This window comes from Vulpes vulpes, chromosome 15 (genome assembly GCF_048418805.1).
Source record: "Vulpes vulpes isolate BD-2025 chromosome 15, VulVul3, whole genome shotgun sequence".
NCBI lineage: Eukaryota > Metazoa > Chordata > Mammalia > Carnivora > Canidae > Vulpes > Vulpes vulpes.
In genome coordinates, this window is record NC_132794.1 from 104,587,510 (window position 1) to 104,593,644 (window position 6,135).

A 6,135-nucleotide genomic window follows, 5' to 3' on the forward strand; every position below is an offset into this window, starting at 1 on the left:
AGAGCTGTTGGTTCGAGGCCCATGTTTGCAGGAAGATGGCCTACTGAGACTGCAGGCTGGTAGTCAGCTAGGAGGAGGCAGCCCTGCAGGTATGCAGACACGAGGTGATGAGGACCATGAAGGTGGTGAGTGGAACTAAAGCAGAAAGGGTGAGCCTTTCGGTTGACCATGAGCCCTTCTCTCTGGTCAAGGACAACCTGGTTCACCTGCTCCCCAGACTGACAGACATGGCCAAAGACTTGGGGAAAATGATTTTTAAAGATTGCGGTAGAGGGAGGAAGGCAGCTGGGGATACTCCCCAAGGCTGTGCGCCACGACACGAGCACTCAGCCCAGGCCCGGCCCTGAGCCACAGGGAACCTGGGGTGACTTGGTTCCCAATTGCAGGTACAGTGGTGGCCATAAGCTCCAGGGGCAGGGGAGCAGCTGGTGGAGACCCCAGTGGAGGGGGGCTAGGCCCCTTCTCTCTCCTCCCACATCCTTTCTCTCAAATGCATGTCCTGTTATCAAATGCACAGCTGGGGAAAACTCCCAGGAAGGCAGAGAACAGCAGGTTCCAAGATCACTGCTGTGTATTTTGGCTACTTATCGATGTGGTTCTGGAGCATCCACTTCCTGACATCATGGGCAGGGGACCAAGCTCAGCCACACAGATCCACAATCCAAACACACCTTCCTGGAATGGTAGTGAGTTTGGGGCTCTCTGTAGTTCCCCTGGGGTCCCACCTGCAGTGTCCTTGTGACCCAAGCCAAATCTGGTCCCCTTGCCGGATTTTAGGGACACAGGCAGAGGGAGAAGCAGGCTCCATGCAGGGAGCCCAATGTGGAACTCGATCCCGGGACTCCAGGATCACACCCTGGGCCAAAGGCAGGCGCTAAACCACTGAACCACCCAGATGTCCCATCACGTTCAGTTTATTAGCATAAAGGACATTCAGTCTGTCTGGAAGCAAGGGAAAAGGCACTGAGCCCGCTCAGGGCTCCAGTTAAGCCAGGTGACCCTGAACAAGGGGTTTCTGTAGAGGCTGCTTTTAGGCAACAGGCTTCAGCTATGGAAACTTGATCAACACCCACAGGCCCACACTGACCACCAAGCTGAATGCACACAGGCTTATTCAGCGACCCCCCTCAAAACAGCCATGGGCCCTCACTGGCCAATTACAACCAGGCACAGTTCCTAAGATTACCCAAAAATAGGTCCAATTCTATTGTTCCCCAAACTCCCTCACTCTGCCCTATAACCGTGGCTCCCTCCCCACCGCCTTGTGCAGACAGTCTCTCTCTTGCAGTGTATTCAATAAACTTCTCTTTTGTTCCACCTTGGGAGTCTTTCACTGCCCTGCACCACCAGCCCCCAGCCCACAGAGCACCCCACAATTTCCACCTCTCCGGGTGTCAGCTTCCTCCCCTGTCACAGGGAGGCCACAGCTCCAGCCCTGCCTTCTGGTGCTGTTGTCTTAGGGATCTCCCAAGAGAATAACACCTCCACAGGAAGGAAGGTTCTGTCCTTAAGTTAGTGCCAGGGCCCTGCAAAGTGAGCAAGGCAACCCAAGGAATGTGGTCACCGTCTGCCCCTGGACTCAGAGCCACCAGAAGGCTGCGAGCATGCAGCAGTGCTCGGCCTCCGCATGCACGCACCCTGGCTCTGCATGCACATGCCAAGGTGGGGAGGCTGGCTGTGTCCCCTGGGGCCTCCGAGGACTCAATGGGCAAAGGGCCGTCAAGGTCCACTGCATCCTGGCTACAAACCAGACTCATGGGCTCACTTGGGAGCTTAAAAAAGGGAGGGGTGGGGGTGGTAATCCCAGGCCCCATCCTAACCGAGAATAATCTCAGGCACAAGCATTTAAAAAAAAAAAAAGAAAGAAAGAAAAGCTCTCAGGTGATTCTCATGTGCAGCCTATAAAACTCCACCCTGGGGGCACCTGGGTGGCTCAGTGGTTGAGCCTCTGCCTTTGGCTCAGGGCACGATACGAGGTCCGGGGTTCAAGTCCCACATCGGGCTCCTTTGGGGAGTCTGCTTCTCCCTCTGTCGATGCCTCTACCTCTCTCTGTGTGTCTCTCATGAGTAAATAAAAAACCTTAAAAATAAAAAAACTCCACCCTGACACAATAGTTCCATGATAAACAGGAGTCTTTGTTTGGCTCTCAAGGCTCCAGACATAGATTCTTCTCTGAGAATTTATTAATTTTGTGTTTTTATTTTTAAAAGATTTATTTATTTATTTATTCATTTATTTATTTATGAGAGAGAGAGAGAGCACAAGCAGGAGGCGGGGAGAAAGGCAGAGGGAGAGAGAGAAGCAGATTCCCTGCTGAGCAGGGTGCCCAATGCAGGGCTCCATCTCAGGACCCCGGGATCATGACCTGAGCTGAAGGCAGGCACTTAACCTACTGAGCCATCCAGAATCTGTTCATGCATCTGTCCTTCCAGCAGTCGCTGGCACTCTTCGCGATGCTTGGCTTGCAGAAACGTCACCCGATCTTCTTCATGTTCACACAGGATTCTTACTGTGCATCCATGTCTCTCTGTCCAAATTTCCCCTTTTTTGTAAGGACAGTAATCGTACTGGATTAGGACTCACCCTACTTCCCTCACATTTCCCTGTCAAGATCCTATTTCCAAGTAAGGTCATATTCTGAGGTCCTGGCAGTTAGGACTCCAGCATATCTTTTTGGTGAAGGACATAGTTCAACCCATAACCTCATATCCCCGCTTTGGAGTTTAGACTCTGCTAAATGCTGACCGCCCCCCCATCCACCAGATACCCCCAGGATGCTCTCTGTACTACATAACTGGTACACAAGGCCCTCCATGGGCTTTCTCCTCTATCCTAGTGTCTTTGTTCATTTTTAAAAAAGATTTATTTATTTATTCATGAGAGAGAGAGAGAGAGAGGCATAGACATAGGCAGAGGGAGAAGCAAGCTTCTCACAAGGACTAGATCCCAGATCCCTGGATCAGAACCTGAGCCGAAGGCAGGTGCCCAGCCACTGAGCCACTCAGGCGTTCAATTCTAATTGTGTATTTACTTGTAGGCAATCAGTGCCGGTGCCCCCTGGGGCCATTAGCCCCGTGAGGGCAGGGAAGGAGCATGCTCTGTTCACTGCTGTCCTCTCAAGCCTGGAAGAGCATCCAGCATGTTGTAGACACATACAAATGAGCATGACTGCATGAGACAACCCATCAAACATGCACCTGAAGGCAACAAGGGGCCATGCACAGGACAAAGCCAGGAGGAAGCTGGGGGAGACGGCTGGAGGGGAGATGCATTGGCTAGAGAGAGGTGAGGTCAACTGCTACAGGACCAGAGCAGGGGGGATAGAGGGGAGGGAACAGATGAAAGAAGTGTCGAAGGAGAGGAACAGACAAGTTTCAAGAGATCTCAGGGCATAGAAGGAGGACCCAAGCTGCCCCCCTTCCCTGGGCAGCTACTGTACCAGCTGGAGGCACCCCCAGCCCTGACCCTGGTGCCTGCCAACATGTGACCAATTAATGTCTTTTCCCACAGGTGCTGGCCTTCCCTTCCTTCCCAGGACAGACAGTTGGCAGAATGTTAGAACTTCAGAACCTCAGGCCCCCAGAGAGAATGGGGGGCTGAGCTGGTCCTGCCCTGAGCGGGCAAGTGGGAGACAGCCGGGGGCTGCACTGGCCTACCTTGGGCCACCCTCACAAAGAAACCAATCAGGCTCTTGGATGCTTGGGAGCACCCAGTAGTGTCCACCTCAGCCACTGGTAACTGTGGTAGGGGTGCCCAGCCCTCCCTGAGGGGCAGCTTAGTGCAGAGATAATGTCCCTAAATTGAGAAGTCAGTGCAGATATTGTCCAACCACAGCACAGCAGCCTGGGAAGAAATACTCCAACCTCTCTTTCCTCCTACCCTCTGATCTTCCTGCGGTGCCTCCTGTTCACTCAACCCAACCAGAAGGCCAAGGGCATGTGGCCTAGGGAGGCAGTCCATGGAGGAGGGCACAGATCAGGGAGGAGATGGCAGGAGACATCTAGGAGCTACCTAGCTCAACAACCCAGTGAGTCATGAGCTTCCAATGTCCCATTCTTCCACCCAGCAAATGTTTGTTGATTACCTAGTATCTACCAGGTACTGTGCTAGGCTCTGGAGGCAGAAATGAGTGTAGGGACCTTGACCCTGACATGAAGGTATGATCCAAACAAATAATCATGGAAATATAATTACCAACTGGGATGCATTCTATGAAAGAAAAAATCAGGGCGGTGATAGATGTAAAGAAAGATCTGGTTCTGCTTTGGACATTGAAGAAGGCATCTTGGAGAATGTGACATTGATGTGGAGCCCTGAGGGACAACTGACTTGGGAAGGGAAAGAGCGAGGGTCACGTGTTTTAGGAAGAAGACACAAAATATGCAAAGACACCCCCACCCCCAAGATGGACACTTTCAAGAGAAGCAGCACATGCCTGGCCTGCATGAAGTTCCATAAGCAAGACTCAAGGTGAGGAAGGGGAGGGACGACCTAAAGCTTCAGGTGCCCTAAAGGCCATGGTAAGGAGTTTGGCTTTTCTCAAGAGCAATGAGCAGCCACACTGGCGCCATGTCATGGATTTTGGGTTTCCATTCAGCCTAATGTCATTCCAGGCTCCTCAGTGGGGTCCTTTATGAGCCCCAGAGCTGACCTCCTCTCTCGGCTGCTGGACAACATTAAGCTTTGAGGTCACTGAGGCACAGGCAACCCTGTCAGGCTTCATCATCACTTCACTTGTTCAAAAAACTTCTCAGAAGCCAATTCATTCCTTAGCTTCCCTCAACTCCACACTGCTCACCTCAGAGTTCTCAGAAGGGAGCGTCATCAAAAAAAAAAAAAAAAAAAAAAAGAAGCCATTTTTCTACACTTGAAACCCTCAGGAAATTGATGGCAACCTCAGGGCTTCTGGGATTGGTCAAAAGGCAGAAGTGGAATGTGGAATAATTAGAACTGTCACCCAACTGCCAGTGGGGCTTTATGGGTGCAGTCACTTTGGGAGAGTGTTTAAGTATTCACACGCCGCAGGACCAGGCAGTTCTACTCCTGGGTATAAGCCTAAGAGAAATGAGTATATGTGTCCTCCTAAAAATGTATACCAGGCCAGAACAATCCTAGAAGCATCATTTATAATGGTCCCAAACTAGAAAGAACTGACATGTTCACCAATGAAGAATGGATAACCCAACTGGCGTGTACTCACGGAAATAAATCAGTTATGACACAGTAATAAAAAGCTAATAAAAAAGTAATTAAAAGTAATAAAGTAACCAATTAAAGTAAGTAACCAATTACTTACACATGTAACAACATGGATGAATCTCAAAAATGGGTTGTGGTAAAATCTTAAAAAAAAAAAAAAAAAGGTCTGGGTGGCTCAGCAGTTTAGGGCCACCTTCAGCCCAGGGTGTGATCCTGGAGACCCAGGATCGAGTCCCATGTCAGGCTCCCTGCATGGAGCCTGCTTCTCTCTCTGCCTGTGTCTCTGCCTCTCTCTCTCTCTCTCTCTCTCTCTCTGGGTCTCTCATGAATAAATAAATAAAATCTTAAAAAAAAAAAAGGGGGGGTTGTGGGAGGGCACCTGGGTGGCTCAGTGGTTGAGCATCTGCCTTCAGTTCAGGGCATGATCCCAGGGTCCTGGAATCAAGTCCCGCATCAGGCTCCCTGCGAGGAGCCTGCTTCTCCCTCTGCCTATGTCTCTCTGCCTTTCTCTGTGTCTCTCATGAATAAATAAATAGAATCTTTAAAAAAAAAAAAAAAAGGGTTGTGGGAAAGAAGCAAAAATGTAAGGTGCATATACTATCTAAGCAATTCTAGAACAGGTCAAACTAACCCATGGTGACAGAAACCAAAGCACTGCTGGGGCCATGATGGTAAAAGATCATGAGAGAAACTGCTGGCTGCTGGAAGTGTCCCATATGTTGATCTAGGGCATATACACACATTTGTCAAAACCCATTACACTGTACTTTAAACTTAAGATTTGTGCACTGTGGTATATCTAAATTATATGTCAATTAAAAAAAAAATGGCAGGGCGGCACCTGGCTCCTCACCCAAGTCCTCCTCTCAGCAGTGAAGCCAGTGACCTTCTTATCTCCAGGTCAAGGTACAGTTGGCACAGCTCAGAAATGGTCT